Below are 6,060 nucleotides of genomic sequence, written 5' to 3'. Positions count from 1 at the left end.
CTCCGTGCCGGGGCCGCCGGGGCCGCGTCAGAGCGCTCCGACCGCTCTTCGCTCCGTGCCGGGGCTGCCGACTGCGCTGCTTGGACACTCCTCCCGCCCTCGCGGCATCTCTGGCACCTGCGAGCCTCGGTGCGGGGCAGCACCGGCTCCTCGGACGAGTCGCGATTTCAGCATCGCCCTGCGAGGTTGGAAGGTCCAGTTCGGTTCTCACAAGCGCTCCAAGGCGCTTGCTCTTGTGGCAGCATAACATCAAATAGTCGGGGGTATAAACGGGCAGGTATGTAGAAAGGTGAAAAATGTGCTGTTAATGCACAAATATTTATAAATACACACGTATATACACGCGTATGATATACGACAGGAGAAGTGTTTGTAAAAGTTTTGTTTTGCTTAGTTAAAGTATAGGGTTTTTCTCCCAGATATAAAGCTCTCTGAAGTCATAATTAGTGCTTGAGTCTTCTGCAGTCTGGTGAAGTCCTTGAGTTCAAGTAGCTGCACGTAGTTTGTCTTGTGTTGCTGCTGTTAAAAGAGGGACCAGCTGACCTGGAGTAAAGTTCTGGCTGTTTTAATGTTTTTCACACCATACTCTTTATTATGACCGTGACTTTCTTCACTGTATCCAGTTAAAAAAAATCTGGTGGTGACTGGATAATTATTTAGTTGCATATACTTCCTTTATTCACTAAGCAAGTCTTTGATGCAAAGCATGCTTTGGATGTTGTTTTCTTATGTGTGTTATAAAGGCACTATTTCTTACTAAATAAACAAACAAAATCCTATTTCCCCCTCATCCCTTTTACTGAACCATGCTAGTGTGGAACTTGCACATAGAATAGGGGTGGTTTAAAACCACACAAAACTAAATGTTGGGTTTTTCCTGGTCGAAAGTATTAGTACCTTAGTTTTGAGCTGCATAATATCTCCGACAGACTTTTGAATGTGTTGTAGCTAGGCTGAATGTCAGATTATTATCTTTCCTGAAAACTGAGGTTTATTTATTTTTTAAGTTACTGATAAAGCGTCTTTGCGATTTGTGTCTCTTTACTGCTGTTTACTCTGAAGGCAGATTGTGTTAGGAACAGTGTTAGGAGCAGCTGTGCCTCGTCTGACCAGGTGAGTCATTAGGTCAATTGGTCAAAGCTGGGTTCAATTTTTATCTCTAATTGCAATTGGTTTTTACCTGTGGAGCAGCTTGTTGTTCTATTACAGCAAGTGTAAAACAGCTGGATGTGCTCCTGGATCAAATTAGGATTAATTAAAAAGGTTCTTAAAGGCCTTGACTGCATTAGATCCCTGATTTAAGGTCTGTCTCTGGAGGCTGTGCACTGGTCTGTATCTTCAAACAGTTACCTAATGTTATGCTTGTGTTGTTAAAAAATTAATCCCTTGTTTGTTTGTTCCTGAGAAAAATCCTTATTTTGTTTTATGCAGTAACACTGATCTTGAGAAATGGACAAGAGCATTTATCAAGCTTATGAAGGTGAAATCCGGGCACTGGAAGAAGAAATTAGGTTATTGACAGAAAAGTATGAAGATACCTGACAAGAATCCACTTTTTTTCTGATGAGGAGATACTGAAGTCAATGTATGCCTTTTATTCATTTTTAGATTAACAGAGTTTCTTTGACAAAATTGTTTGGGATAAGCTTTTGCCTCTATGTTAGGACTTTCCTTGTGTTAGTAAATGTAAACTCAGTGGATAAAATAAGTCACTTAGATGAGTAAAGGCATCTTAGGGTCCCTTTTGTTGCACGTTCCTCAAAAGGGACACTTGCACCTCCAGACTTGGAGTAAAAGCTGTGTCTACCTGGCAGTGAATGGAAAGAGTTTATGTAAGTTAGAATAGTTTGCTGTTTCCAGCAATGTGATCCAACTGAAATTTGACTCCTTGAAAACTGATTTGGGTCTGAAAACCATTAGATCCCATTCCCAATGCCTTTTATTTAATGATATTGCTGTACTGACATGGAAAAACAAGTTATGTCTGGGTATTTTGCCCTTTTGATTTTATTCTTTTTTTCCATTCTAGAAAATCGTTCCAAAGAGAAACTCAGGGAGAAACCAAGGGACAGGAATATCCATCAGACCTGAAAGCTCAACTTGAAAGTCTAGGAACAGATCTCCCATTTTTCATGACATTTACTGGTTTCCAGTTCATAAGCTGTTCCAAGAAAACAGTGGAAAAAAGTAAGCAGTTTTGTGCCCTTTACTGAGTATACTGGTTGCAGTTCATCTGCAAACCTATGTTCTACTTCACTGTTAGCAGAAAGACAATTAGATTTTTGATATTTGAAATACAATAAGATTTGGTTCATTGACAAAACAGTTTCTGAGTAAATGTAGTGCTTTGCTTAGTGGGAAAGTGACAGACTACTATTGTGCTTTGCATAGGGGGAAAGTGGAGTTAGTTGTTGGGGTTTTTAAACATGTTAAACTTCTTTACATGAGGAATTGTATCAGTTGGTACTTTAAATATGATTACGGGAAGAAATGCAGTAGTCATTGAATAGAAGTGTAATTGATTATTTTGTTAACTTGATTTTATAACAGCTGAAAACAGGACAGTGCAGAAGCACAGATTATCAGGGAAATGTCACTCCCTGTCTTTTCAATTGGAATTCCAGCTTCTTGAAATGCAGGTAAGGGTTAATGTATGTTTGAAAAAAAATCAACTACCAAACAAACAAAACTTCAAATGGACAAATGTCAGTACTTCCTTTTCCAGCTGAAACCTTTAACTGTTTCATCTAAGCTTCAGTGGGTTCTTTGGACTCTTTAACATCTTTGGAACTTTGTAATTCTGCATGCATCCATGCAAGATAGTTCTGAAGGTCTGGTTTAGTGTTTAGCCACAAAATGGTTACCATAGAATGATTTAGGTTGGAAAAAACCTTCAAGATCAAGCCCAGCTATTGAGCCAGCACTGCCAAGTCTCTATCACCCTTCCTTCCCAAAACATGGTCCCTGCAGGATGCTCTTGCAGACTAACACTGAGGTAAAACCCTGAGAGCACTTGGTGTCCCTCAGCTCTGTCAGGTACCTGCTGGGGCCTCATCCTGACCCTGCACAGCTTTCATCCCACACAAATCATTCTCCTATAGTCACATATCTTATTCTGGAAAATGCCAAATGTTACCTCTCTGGAAGAAGCTGGGGAATAGCTAAAACACTACAAACATGAGCAGCTCTTTGTTGGTTTTTTTTTCCTTTTTTTCCTACACTTGTGTGTGCATAGTTAATGTGAGTAGTCATTGCAGCACTGCCCACAAGTTACACTAATGATTGCTGGTTTTCTGGGAGGGAGCTCTTTCATAAGACTCTATTCTTAGCACAGAATTTAGGGTGCTAAGCAGAGGAAGACAGCTACTACCCCAGTTTGGAATAGTATTTTTCTAACACTGTTGCACTTTGTAATAGTATTTCTAATATCAGGAAAACTTGATTTTCAGCTCAGCTTTAAAGTTGTTGATTTTTTTGGTTGTTTTGGGGTTTTTTTTTAACTTAATGACATGGGACTGAGAGTAAACAGTAAAGATGTCCTTCCTATTCTTTAGAAAAGCCATATTATTAATTTGGAAATTGAATATTTAGGTAGTCAAACATGGATTTTATCCTTGAAACTGCAGTAGTTCAGCTGAACGAGCACCCTCTGAAGTCCATTTGTGACTTGAAACTTGTGGTCTTTGTGATGCCTCTTTACATTTGCTTGTATGAAACTGCACTTAGCCTTGAGTGGGGACATGGCCCACACCAATTATGCAGCTTGGTGAGATGAATGTTTCTCTCTCAGCTGCATCTCCTGCAGGATGATGACATCTTTTGGTGTCAGTGGAGCTCAGGGTAACGCGTGTTAAATTTACTGCCGACGGCATCGGTGCTGCTTAAAGCCATGGCGCCAATGTGCGGCAGCACTTGGCTGCCTAATGCCTAAAATTTGGGCTACTTTTGAGTGCCGATGAGATCCCCATAGTGAGGGAGATAGGGAATTCCAGGTGTATATGTACTTTAAAACCCCCACTTCAGTTGTAAAAGTATAATTTTGAGCTAATTTTTGCACGGGTTTTTTTTTTCTAGAAGTACATTGTATTCCAAATAACCTGCACTAACATTAGCATGGGCAGGGTAGTACACAGTTACGACTAGTTTCACCTGTCATGAGGAGTAAAAGGTGACAGCTGTTTTTGGGAAGTGCCCAGCAGGTAACAGGTCTGTTGGTATGCAGCAGAAGATTAGGAAGTTTTTCTCACACTGCTAACTGTAGCTTTTTATTCTAGTAGTGAAGTCACAATAGAGTTAACTCAGCTCCATGGTATTAGGTATTAGAGGAGGACGTGTGCAATGGGCTTGAAAATCAGCCAGAACAAGTCTAAGCCTTTTGAGAAAGCAATCACTTAAAAGTTTATTTCATGGCAGGAGCTTTCCTTTTAAATCTTTTTATTTGGCCCCACAGTGGCATTTTGGCATGTTAGTAACCCACCCATTGGCAAACCAGTCCCTTCAGAAGGTGGCACATTAGCTTGTGACTGCTGGCAGCTTCTCCACAACTCCATTCCCCTGTTGAGCCTTTTGCTCTAAACCTGAAATGATTTTTCCTGATGTTATTTAGTCCATCCACTGATCTTTGTAGTGCCTTGCTTTACTTTTCCCATCTTGAGTGATGGCAGTGTTAGCAGGGCTTCTGTCCAACCAGTTCAGGGGCTGCTGAGATGTGTGTGCAGTTAACTCCAGCTTTCCTCTCTGGCCATTCCCATTTGCTCGTAGTGACTTGGTATTAGAAGTTTAAAGTGAGGCATTTTCTATGGGCTTCAAACCATGATTTTAAGCTCTTTCATTCACTGTCATCTAATCCATTACTTTGGTATGTTCAAGAATGCATAGAAAAAACAATTCTTTTATGGCTTCATTTCTCCTCTTTGTCCTTCTTTTCTCATTCTTTAAGAGCTTATTAGTTAATTTAGAATAATTGTATTATCATGCACGTGTTCCTGAGTAACAAGTTATTGTCAAAAGGGACATGATTTTGAGACAAAACTATAGTCTTTAAAATAAATTTTTTAAGAAAGGAAAACTATCAGATAAAACCTTTTATTTGGATTTTCTAGTATATGTGGCAGCTAAAGGTTGTGTTGGAAAATGAGAAGAATCTTAAAGAAGTGGAATTGATGTGAAAGGAAGCAATGAACCTTCCTTTATATGTATATATTCTCTCTGCTGACAAACTCGGGTATTATTCCGAAAGCATTGTTGTGTGGGTAATAGTGCTACTGTTGAAATGAAAGAAACTGTTCACACACACGAACTGTAGTTTAAAAGATGCTATTTTAAGGATTGTAGTGCTTAGCAGCATTTATATATACTTTTTTCTGCTTTAGATGCAAATAGACACATTTTTGTCTTTGCTAGAGAAATTTCTAAAATATTTTGTTGTTACTTCTCCAATCTAGAACAATGAGAAAGTGTCTGCTGTTGTTAGTGACCTCAGCATTGTAATGGAATCCGAGAAGATTCAGATGTGAGCAAGTTTGTGTCAAGGTAAGGTGGAATTTTTTGCTCAAAGAAAGTTATTGTATGGGATACTAAATGCAGTACTGAGTTTTCATGTAAATTGCTGGCAGTCATTGTCTTTGTTATGTGATGTGTCCTTAGCCCAACCTGAACACTCCCAATCCTTTATCTGTGTCTTGGAGAGAAGATGAAAGGCATTATAACTTTTATGATCTGTAAGGACCATTACAAATTCATGTTAAACTGAGCCAGGTTTTGGATTATAATGTGCTTTAGCTGTTTGAAGAGAAAAGTAATCTCAGCTATTGTGTTTTAATTAATTGTTCCTCAGATGTGTGAGCTGCAGATGTGCAATGTGGGTAATGCTTTAGTGCACATCCAGAACCCCTCTCCAGTATTTGCCTGTTTCTGATTCTCAGCTCTCAATTCCATTTCTCTTCTTGGCATCAGAATTTATTTCACTGATACCTTGAAACCAATATAATTTAAAAATATGGAATAACGTATTTGCACAATGGCTTAAGAAAATTAACATACTAAAACTTAAATGTATCA

General features: G+C 39.1%; 1 long non-coding RNA gene across 1 annotated transcript in view; it reads left to right on the top strand.

The window, feature by feature from the left end:
* Window positions 1–2,131, top strand: part of LOC121661141 — a 2,255-nt gene extending 124 nt beyond the window's left edge. The window contains exons 1-3 of the long non-coding RNA XR_006014845.1: window positions 1–277; window positions 1,432–1,585; window positions 2,030–2,131. The exon at window positions 1–277 is cut by the window's left edge and continues 124 nt beyond it. This is a non-coding gene — a long non-coding RNA (uncharacterized LOC121661141). The remainder of the gene's footprint in view (window positions 278–1,431; window positions 1,586–2,029) is intronic.
* The last annotated feature ends 3,929 nt before the right edge of the window (window positions 2,132–6,060 follow it).

Source organism: Corvus kubaryi, unplaced genomic scaffold (assembly GCF_017639235.1).
Source record: "Corvus kubaryi isolate FWS band 111438036 unplaced genomic scaffold, C.kubaryi_AGA036_p1.0 124, whole genome shotgun sequence".
NCBI lineage: Eukaryota > Metazoa > Chordata > Aves > Passeriformes > Corvidae > Corvus > Corvus kubaryi.
Note: the sequence above shows the minus strand (reverse complement) of the source record. Positions and strands in the feature narration are given on the sequence as shown.